General features: G+C 32.9%; 1 long non-coding RNA gene across 5 annotated transcripts in view; it reads right to left on the bottom strand.

Moving 5' to 3' along the window:
* Positions 1-3,461: 3,461 nt before the first annotated feature.
* LOC123538874 (uncharacterized) overlaps positions 3,462-11,857 on the bottom strand; it is a 28,915-nt gene continuing 20,519 nt past the window's right edge. For all 5 annotated transcript variants that reach the window (XR_008368461.1, XR_008368459.1, XR_008368460.1 and 2 more), the window contains exon 6: positions 3,462-7,195. This is a non-coding gene — a long non-coding RNA (uncharacterized LOC123538874). The remainder of the gene's footprint in view (positions 7,196-11,857) is intronic.

Below are 11,857 nucleotides of genomic sequence, written 5' to 3'. Positions count from 1 at the left end.
TTATCACTTTTAATTGCCCAAAAGCTTTAAAAAAAATTTGAACATGGGGTCTTATTTTTAAAATTGTAATTTTACTCCAATTCAAGTTGAAAGATTAATTCCGGAAAAAAAGTCAATTTGGTACAGTAACTTAAATAAAAAATCCTTTTTAATTGTCCGGTAATCGTAAAGTTCCGAATAGCATTTCTTTTTTCTGAATGAATTTTAAAAAAATTAACCAAATCTAAATTTTGTCAAAATTTGAGTTTTTATGTAATTATATTTGAACCTCCTTTGAATCCCCTTTATTCCAAACTAAAAAAGATAAAAAGAATATACAAAAATTGTACAAGCAATTGATTAATTTTCTTATTTTAGATTTAAAGAGGGGTAAAAAAGAAACCTTTTTAAAAAAAAAATCATTCTAAAAGCTGTAAAATTGAAAAAAAAAGAGTTATTGTTTTATTTTTTTTTTTACCTAAAATTTATATCTACCCCTCTTTGTTTTGGCATATAAATATTCAATATGTACCATTTCTTTAGTTTTGAGCTTCCATTTTATATTACCTGAACGTGAGCCCTGGAAAAAACAAGACTTTTCATGAAATCATACATTTTGGGCCTAAATAACACTTAAATTTTTTTATGGCCCAAAATTTTAAAATATTGCCCAAAAAAAAAAGTGACAGTGCATTTACAAGAAATCTTCAAATTTAACCCTTATTATGCTGACATGTTTGATTTGCCTTTGCGACACATGTAATCATGATTAGCCTGCACTCCCTGAAGTCTGATCATGACTAAAATGTTTATTCAGTCGTATCTTTTTGGTAGAAACCCTTTTAAAAAGTATTTGGGGCTACCCCTGATTAAAAAATGGGCATGTTCTTTATTTAATTTAAATACTCAGGGCACATACTGAAGTCTGATCATATGCACTTTTTGCTATACAAACATATCTTTTTTGGGATGCACCCTTTTTAAATATTGGGGTTGCCCGAAATTTAAAAATGGACAAATTCATTATAAAATTTTGCGGGGAAACGTAATTTTCCCTATAAAGTGAACCCACTAAACTGAATGGCCCTTTTGACCAAGGGAATAGTTTGATTTGAATGTTTAGTTTTTTGAAAAGGGGCTACATTATTGTCCCCCCCCCCCCCCCCCCCCCCCGACAAAAAATTGTAAGGTGGGGTATACTGGTTTCAGGGTTTTTTGTCTGTCCCCAACACATCTTGTGGCACCATCTCTCCTCATCCCTTAACAATTTTAAAGAAAATTTACAAAGTGATCATAACAACAGAGTTTTGCATGGGGGATTTTGGGTTTTTTCAGAAAAAAAAAAATTTCAGAGTTACAGGCTTTGTTTTTTTTTACTATACTATATACTGACCAATCTTTCACACCCTCTCTCCCATCCCCTTTACACAAATTTTAAAGAAAATTCACAAAAGTGAAAATAACAACAGAAATTTTGCATGAACATGTTAGGTTCTTTCAGAAAAAAAAAATTTCAGATTTCGGGACTTTGTTTTTCTTACTATGCTATATACAAAAACACAAAATTTTTCCCCCATCTCTCCTCACCCCCTTTAACCCCAAAATAAAGGGAAATTTAACATTGATCGTAACAAAAGGGGTCTGCATGGTGCATGTTTGGTTCTTTCAACAACAAAAATTTCATAGTTATGGGACTTTGTTTCTTGTTAACATACAATGTACATACAGTCTGCATATGCAGTCTTGTGTGCACCTAATCTTTCAAACCCTTGCACACAATTTAATTAAACTTCACAAAAGTGATCAGTACCAACCCTAGTTGTGCATAGTGCATGTTACGTTCTTTCAGATAAATGTTCTGCATAGTTATGGAACTTTGTTTTTTGTTACAATACTGTATACATACAGTCTATATACATACAATCCACATAATTATGCAATCTTGTGTGCGTCAAATTGCAATGTACTGTGTCAGTGCATGTGGAGGGTTACATTCATCACCTTTAGTGATAGCTCTAGTTTAAATAGTTATACTATTACGAAGCAACCTTATTCATTCTTATTACTGATCTTGTTTACTGTATGAAACAACAATAAGTTTATACACCTGTGAACATATACTTACAAAAAGACTAAATTCTGGTAATCATCATAACATGCAAGTGTCAAAATTCTGATTGCCTTTATTTTTTTCAGTTTTCAGGAGTATTTTTGTTGATAATAAATTAAGGCTTATTCTGGAAAAAATGTTTCTGGAATAAAGAGGTTACATTTAGTTTATACTAATTCAATTTAGCTTGATTGAGTTGAAAGCTTTAAGCTTATCTGAACCACTCTCGAGTCTACTTCCTGGAATAACCAGTACTGGTGTCATATGACAAGTCAAGGTTGTGACCCAAATGGGACTCGAACTAATGACTCCAGGGTTGGGTGGCTGACACCTTAACCACTAGACAGTCACCACATTTAAAGGGATGTTTTCAAATGAAATAAGGTCAAATTTCAGGATGCCGAAAAACTTTAACCAAGAAAGCTCACGCCAACGCCAGGGCAAGTAGAATAGCACCTGTATTCTCTGAACAGAGGAGCTAAAAATGCTCTCTGTTCAATAATTAAAGAGCAGTTCGGCGATCAATCTTCATAGGATGGTTGCCAATAGTGGGTAGATGAACCTTGTTTTTTGAGTTCATTTGTTCAAATGTTAAGTTGAAACAATACAAAATTACAAACAGCTGTTGTTCTATTACTCCTCAGTGACTAGAAGTTTATTTATATACATATTAGAAATTTCTAGTTATAAATGTGTGTTTATGTGTGACAGATTATAACAGGTACATAAAACTGGACTAATTGTGTTTTAACCTAACTTGTGTTGACTTTTGTAATAATTGTCATGGTGTGGTAAAAATTCAATCTATAACTGCAGCACTTAGTATTACATAAAGACTTTTAAATATCCAAAATGGTTTTAAAGGTATTCTGGCCTTTTCTTGATTAATTAAGTCTGTTGTATGACTTCCTAGACAAGCAACTACAGAACAAGGAAGGAGATATGGTCAATTCTATATGTTTTACAGACTGAACATTTAAATCAGGCAGATCCTGAGTTTAGGACAAAATTAGCAACAGAAGCAGAGTGTAAAAAGACACTTGTGAGAATCTACAGTTATAATTCTTGTTGGAATTGTCTCCTGTTAAGTCTGAATAAATTATTGTCACAAGCACCTTCAGAGGAACAACTTTACAACATAGTTTTCCCATTAATTGACCCAGTGACCTAGTTTTAGCCTAACACCAACTGGTTAAACATCTTATTCTGGATTATATTCTGACCTTGGGTGTTTAAGAGTGTTAACAGACAAAGTGTTGATTATACATTACAACAAACACAGAGCAATCACAAACACACCTGAACAAATTATTCTTAGGTAAGATAAAAAGTAAAAATGATGCAATACCTGGTTAGAAACAAATGAGAAATATATTCATATATTTTATAATTAAAATCAACATTTATTTTATGAAAAAGATTACTGGCTGTAATAATACATAGTCTGAATAAAGTCTGGCAAGGATTCGGAGTCAGATTCCTAACTATTTCGTTGGTTTTAACAAGTCAACAATTTCCAGGTTTTTGAAAAAAAACTGACATTAAAGAATTTTGCAGAACACATTGCTAAACAAGAGGACAATGATGATTCCAGTTTGTTCACCCGAGATACACAACTGGCTTCAACAGTTTTGGTAGATGGTCATGTAATATTAGTAAATTGATTTGAAATAAAGATAGCGTTTTCTGACAAAAACAAGGCAGTTTGAAAGACAACTAAATCCCCCGCCACTGTTATGGATAGTGAAAGGGTAAACCTTTGACCTTGAGCTGTGACCTTGACCTTGAACTGATCCATGACTTCTGTACATCATCCTGGTAAGGTGATCATTTAACAAAATTTCATGAAAGTGGTTTAGGAGATGCAGAGCTCAAACCTTTGACCTCAAGTTGTGACGACATGGCTGACTCACGAGTTCTTGATGAGGTGATAATTTGGCCCATTTTTGATGAAAATGCTTCATGGGGTTTAGGAGATACAGTGGACACAAAATGGAAGGCTTAGACCACAAGCTGTGACCTTGACCTTGAGCCGGCATGGCTGACTCATCAGTTCTGCACATCCTCTTGATGTGGTGATCATCTGACACAAGATTGATAAAATTCCCCCAAGGGGTTTAGGAGATATAGAGCCGACATGAAATGGAAGGGTAAAATATTTGAACTAGAGTTGTGACCTTGACCTAATATGGCTATCTCGCCAGTTCTGCATATCGCCTTGGTGAGGTGATCATTTGATCCAAGTTTCATGATTATCCTTCAAGGGGTTTAGCAGAAACAGAACGGACACGAAATGGAAGGCTCAAACCTGTGACCTTGTTCTTGAACTCACATGGCTGACTTACGAGTTCTGCACATCGTCTTGATGAGGTTATCATTTGACCCAAGTTTCATGAAAATACTTCCAAGGGTTATAGGAGATACAGAGCGAACATAAAAATGTTACGGAAGGACGAACGGAGACCAGTCCTATAACCCCCTACCACTCCTAATGGTGGATTAAAAAATCCACTAAATAAATCTGGGCAATAATGTGTTTATGTGTGGGAGAAGGGTGAAGAGAGCTGAAATGATGACATGGTGTTCTAAGAGGCAATTATTTTGGGGTTGGGAGAGTGGGGTTGGGTTAATGCGAGAGTTACCATAGGCACATTGTGAAATTATTTTGAATTTGGGTTAGCAGCCTCAGAGAAGATTTCTTTCAAGTTTTTTTAAATAGCCAAATAGAGTAAACTAGCCTCATCTCTGGCAGCCATATTTTTTTTAAACAAATCAACATGGCTTGAGTTTTTTTAAAGGGTCACTTAAGGTACACTGCTGTGAAATCATTTTGAGAGACCTGTACAAAAGCTTCATAGATTTGAAAATAGTCAAAAAGAGTTAACTAGCCTCATCTGTAAACAGTTATGCTTTTTTAACAAATCAACATGACTTGCAGGAATTTGGTGCATGGTGACTCAATGAATATAACTGTTACATTATTTGAAATCATACCAGTGGTTTGAGAGACCATATTCAATTTTGTTCCACATAGGGAAAACAAACCCCACCCTCAGACAGTCATGTGTTTAAGGAACAAATTTATTTCAAGTACATTTAATTTAGTGGATTGTAACCCAAAAATCATTTCTTTAGAATTATTTTTAAATTGGTCCAGCACTTTTAAAGGAGAAGAATTTTCAAGTCTAGCAAAACTATAGCCTTTCAAGGAAAATTAACCCTAACCCCTAGCAGCAATGTTTATCAACGAAAAAGAATTATTTGGTATAAATTTACTTAAAGTACATTGCTGTGAAATTTTTTTGAAACTGGGCCAGTAGTTTCAGAAACATTCTAAGTTTTCCATACAGCCATATAGAGTAAACTAATTAATTCACCACCTGGTGGCCATGTTTTTTTTAGAAAATAGAATGATTTGAAAAATTTGGTAGAGGGTCACCAAAAGAACATTTCTGTGAAATTATACCAAAATCAGGTCAGTGGTTCCAAGGTATATTTCTTTTGGTGCAGTGGCATCCAAAATTCAGTCTAGATGACACAGATTTTCAGGAATCTGATAGAGGACCATCAAAGGGACATTCCTGAAAATTTTGACTGAAACTGACTTAATGGTCTGTGAGATGTTCTTTAAAGAAAGTATGGACAACACACAGACAGACGGCTGACATCCAACAATCCTAAAAGCTTACCATGAGCACTTTGTACTCAGTTGAAATAAAAACTTCATGAGTAAATTTTCTTTTTCAAATAATAAAAATATTTTTTTTCTAATTCTAAATCAATGTTCAATTTTAAGATATCTAAAATATTAAGAAACTTGTATTTAAAACAGTATTTCTGATAAGTAGTCAATATATAAATTATTTAGCCAAGAAAAATGACTACTGACCCTGATCAACTAACCATTGACCAAAACAAGGTAGTTCTTTTATTATATAAAATGCATTTGTATAACCTGAGATAACACAGTGCATGTTTTACTATATCTAAAGATGTTTGCATATCACACAACCTCGTCTCTGTAGATCATAATCACCTGACAGCCTCTAGAAATTTAAACTTTATCATTCCATCTTCAAGAACACAATATCATATGAACTCCTTTTTCCCCCGCACAATCAGATACTGGAACGCCTTGCCTTATAACATCAAGGACAGTGTGAACCTTCAGTGCTTCACATCTGACCTAGACTCGCATATGTACTAATGTCATCATCCTGTTTTTATTTTTAACAAAGCTGTACATATTACTGCTCTTACTCTCTTAACACATGCACATCATGTATCATGTAACATAGCAACATGTTTTTAATAACTGCCCCGACCTCCCAGTTATGATCAGAAATTGATTGTTGGGAGTATCACCGTAGATGTAGATGTGCTCAGAAGGCATTATGACAATTTGTTTCTCAGAAGAATCTTACTAGTTATTAGTTTTTAATTCATTAGTCACAAATAAGGTGTCAACAGCCACTTTTATCTGATAAAAAGATTTTTTTATAATAATCTATAAGAAACTGTGATCTATTACAACAGTTTAAGAAAGTGCTTGGTTACTAAACTGCAATAGTTTCAGTAAATCAGTCCACTCTGAAATCCTGAATAATGACTGTACATGATAACTTCAGTTTTATTATAATTTTTTAATTTTTCCAAATACATGTATTGAACATGTATTGAATAGTTTCTTATGGTACTGCTGTTTCCTTCACTGGTAATTACAGTATATCATAATGTGGTCTTTTTATGTCCATCTTTACTGACATCACTTCCCAATTACAATGATTCCTGTTTTCATGTAGTGCTAAAACATATAAAAATTGTGTAACTTTTAAACTTTGATTAACATCATGTTTTAGTAAGGAAATCAAGCTAAGCACTTTGATGTTTATTCAGATATGAATGTTTGCTCCATTTTGTGACAGCTATAACGGCCTGTTTGACAAGTTGTAGTACAGCATGTCCCTCTATTTTTTGTGGTCTCTTTACTGAAGAACTTCAATAAGGTACTCTTTACCCTTGCTTAAATGTCAGGGTGAAAGGCTTTTCTCAATGTTCCATGAAGAAACAGAACCAGACTGTCTATAGAAGTACTCCACTGGATATCTACAATATAAATGCTAGTTCATCATTTCACATAACTATGATCTAAATTTACAAAAGGTGTTTTATGTGTAAATATGCTCATTTAGTTACTTGTTGATGACAAAAGAATATGTAAACTTTCATATTATCTGTGGGTGGGTGAGTAGGGCATTAATGATACAACAAAATATCTCAAAAAAAAAAAAAAAAAAAAAAAAAAAAAAAAAAATTGCAACTGAAAAGTTAAATATATTTTTTTCAACTGTGCTGTGGTGGGTGATGTATGTATGAACAAAAATAGTTTGACAGGACAAGAAAATGACCTTAAATCTTTGATCTCAAGTTTTGACATGGGTATGGTTCTTGAATGCAAGGGTTTTCTTCCAAATGAATATTTGTACCAAGTTATTTAAAATTCAGACAATACAGAACAAAGTTCTCGCCTGGACAAAATATTGTGCACACATTTACACTATGTGCTTCCTCCTATTTTTAATGACCGGGCCATAACAACAACAGCTGTCCATACAGAGTGCACAAGATTATTCAAAAAGTTCGAAGTTGAAAAAGGTATATAATCTGGAAACAAAAGTGAATCACATTATAGCACTTAATTACAAGTTCAAACAAAATTATGGCAATGATGATGCTACAGATAAGTCTGATGATAATTCATCCAGTCTTTCATGAGAAGTAGTCATTTAAAGTTTTTTTTTCTAACTTTGGCTCTAACCTCTAGCAGCCCCTGAAAGGAGTCAAGTAAATACATTTTGAACAAACTTGAAAGAGGGCCATGTCAGGAGTGACTTTTTTTCCATGACATCAGTGATTTTTTTTTCACAATAACCTGCACCTTTCTGAAGGGGAAAAAAAGAATGATAAACCTCTGAAGCGAAAAAATAACTATGACCTTGACCTTTGAAATAAGAGTCTGTCTTATTGAGTTAAACATTCATGCCAAATAAAAACAAGATTCCTCAATCAAGGGGGTTATTCGATCTACTCCTTACCATGGAAAAAAAATGGCAGCCAAAACTGAAAATGTGAGTTTTTCTTACTTTTTTGCTTTTTCAAGGATATCTAGACAATAACACATGTCTATCAACCTGCTCCACTGTTTTCTCCATCTACCGGTACCTTTCACTTTGGAAACAGCACTTTAATTTGTCTGGAATGCTGGTCATGAAATTCGAATCGATGGAAAATTCTCCGGTAAACACGGGATAAGGAATAGTGCGACTTGCAAAAATGGTCTTTTTACCTAATATACCGCAGGTTGTAAGCTATTTTTCTGATTTGAAGGAATATTTCCATAAACTTATCTAATACTGTTGGTTTTGAGCAGATCACAGTTTGTATTTTAAAAAAAAACACAGTTTTTGTCCGATGGTAAGGAACAGTGTGCGAAAATTAGAGGATAAGGTGCAGTGCAATTTTTTCAAACGGATTTTACAGTTTTCTCTCATCGTTTCTGAGATAACCAATTGACATTTCTCTACCATGTAATAATTAAAGAGGTCTGAATCGTGACCCTGGCTGTTATACTACACTAATATTGTAGATGAACCATAGTGTAAACCCTCCTATCGTTAAAAGTCGTAAATGACGAACAATCGAGTGTTCCTTATCGTGGTTGTTTAAAAATAGGCTCCGGAAGCAAATTAAACATACTATAATTCCAATGAATATGTGTTTATACTTGTTACCTAATGTCAATTGGATTTATCATATCCATAATCCAAAAAATGTACAAAAGACAATTTAAAATGATACATACGTTACTGGCGCCATGCGCAAGTTTTATACAAAAATTCACAACGCTTGACCGCTTTTATAGTTAATGACGGATTTTTAAGTAAATGCAAAGAATACATGTTCCCTAATTACTAATAACTGCATCATAATATGTATGTTTGTGTTATTACGATTCCTAAACAATAAAACAGATATGACGCGGATGAAGAAATACTTTGGTTATGGATCTATCCTACTATGAATATATGAGCTTGACATATAAAGAATAGCGTTGTTATGTCTTTAAAGGTTATTTCTAGTTTTGTTTCAACTACATGTTATAACATTTGATACAAGATATACTTAGTAGTGATATATTTTTCACTTAAACTTTCCTTATGTAAAGATTCCACTTTCTATGATACAAACGTTACCTTTATTCTAAGACACTGAAAATCACAGCAGTTCATGTTGAACTAAGAGTAGTTTTTTCATGCCAAAACAGTGTATGCATTTTCAATACATCTATCATTTGTCTATTATGAAGCAGAGGTCCTTCTTAATTTAAAAGGCATAAGAAATGGCAAAATGATACGTGATCGATACAAACGTTACCAATCTTATTTAAAATAACATAAACAAGAAAGTGTCACTCAGTTTTAATTGACAGTGTCATCAGTTTGTATTGTCTATGTCGTAAGATGCAGATTTCACACAGGTTAAGTTGCACATTTGTCCTTGAAGACGTGTTTTCTTTTTCTGAAAATGTTCAATGGGCTCTGCTGGTAATGTTCGGTTTAAATAGGAAGCTTAAAGTAAAACCTATTTGTGATTATATGACAATTATATTTTTTGTTTCAATTAAATTTATGTTGTTGTACATATTGAGTACGCCATAAACACAGTACAAATTATTAATACATACGTTACGTATGGTAACGTATGTATCCTTTCATGCCTGATATATTACTGACAGTCCTTTTTATACAACATGAGGCTTCTTTTATTTTTTGAAGTCAAGGTTCCAAGATAATACACTCAGGCATTTTAATTTGCTAAAAAGTTTTGTTTTTATCACTATTTTTGTTTAAACACACGTCATGCAAATTCTATTTTTAAAATCTGATAATATATGCTTTAATATTAATTTCTTGTTAAAAAGGTTTTGTTTACAGAATTGGTGGTATGTCATAGTGTTTTTATCATAAAGATGCATGTTTAACATTTTTTTTAATACAAAATGAATGGAAACAGCATACCCGTGGTACCCATAGCACAGTGATCGGTAACGTATGTATCAATATATAGGTTATTGGTGTGTGTGCGTATATCAGTAATAATAACTCACTGCTGACTTGTGGTGGATTGCACATCAGGTTAACATTATTGTAACATCAAGGGCTAAAATCTGAAAGGTGTATCGAGAATGTGAGAAGGCTAAAGACAGTGCGCTACTTTAAAAAGAGAGAATCAGACAGTGAAACTATTACCTCCCTGCTAATTAAATCCTTTGGCAAACAGAAAAGGGAGGAGAGAAAATAAGAAAAACAAAACGAGAAACGGACTTCGAGACTTCGAAAAAAAAACCAGTACTTTTTCACAAGAAATGTATATGACATTATACATTCCCTGTGAAAATGTACCGTGTTTCTTTCGGAGTATCGAGAGTCTGTTTCTTAGTTTGTTGAATAGGCTTTGGTTGTTCGGGCGCAGGCTTAACGGAAAAGATAGTGTTTGTAGTTTTTACTAAGAACGTATGCGACCTTATATTACATTATTTTTGTTTCTATTAAAATCGATACCTTAAAACAAATAGCTGCCGTAGAACTGGTAGCTAAAAGGTAAAAGAGCTAGCTTTAATTACTGTTAAGGTAAAAATCTGTAAGTAAAAGGGCATAAAGTTTTGTTCCAACCGTGATACATCTTGAAATATTTTTTACAAGACTGTTAATATATTTGAAAGTCTTTACAGTAAAGACAGACTTAATTGAACTGTTAACTCTGAATGAAATTTTATATGTAGAATTGTTGGTTTTTGTTGGTGCTTGGTTCATGAATGTGGTTGTACTCAAATAAAATTATCTTTTCTTCATTATTTGGAAAAGTTCTGACACGGTGACTTGTGGTTATATTTAATTTTTAATATTAGAATAAGTACTTTTTCTTTGTGCATTTCATTATATACAGCTTAAAGTGGTGTGATTCATGGATTCAGTGACAAAAGCACTTGTTATAAGAGCTGCCACTTACAAATATACAAGAGAACGAGATTATCAAAGCCGCCTTTGAAAATATGAATAATTAATTTGACAATCGTAAGAAATAATTAATTTGAATAAATAAGTATTTGTGCTTTTGATTTACAATGATCGGCTTCAATTTGATGGCAATCTTGAACACGAATTTTGATGCCCGAAAATGAATTTATTCGTTAATTTGGGATACATACGTTACCATCAGCATATTTCTGATCAGTTTTGACAAGTTTAATATGTGTTATTGTTGATTGACATAAATGTTTCCAAGAAAAGCTTGATAATTAAATGTTCTTAAATTCGTGGTATAAGATACATAATGTTGGTAAATAACAATCATATTTGCCACATATTAAGCCTTACTTGAATGTATTTTTTTCTCATACCTATGTGCAATGATACTTACGTTACTTTTGTAATGCAGCTTAAGATACAAGCAGGACACATAAAATATTCAAATTGCTCTTCCAAATATATATGTTAATGGCATCGTAAGAGTATATCTATGATTTTATGAGCTTATTATGTTTGCGATTTGCCTTTTGTCAATGTTTTCAAATATGTTTTGTTACAGTTAAATGTTCGTTCAATAATCTACTAGCGAACTCGCGAGGTAATATTCCTTAATAACTGTAAGCCAACGTTAACTTATAATGTAAGAGTTAACCATAATTATGAAAAGTCGTATACATAG

This window comes from Mercenaria mercenaria, chromosome 18 (genome assembly GCF_021730395.1).
Source record: "Mercenaria mercenaria strain notata chromosome 18, MADL_Memer_1, whole genome shotgun sequence".
Classification (NCBI taxonomy): Eukaryota; Metazoa; Mollusca; class Bivalvia; order Venerida; family Veneridae; genus Mercenaria; species Mercenaria mercenaria.
The sequence above is the reverse complement of the archived record's forward strand: the minus strand, read 5'-3'. Positions and strand labels throughout refer to the sequence as shown.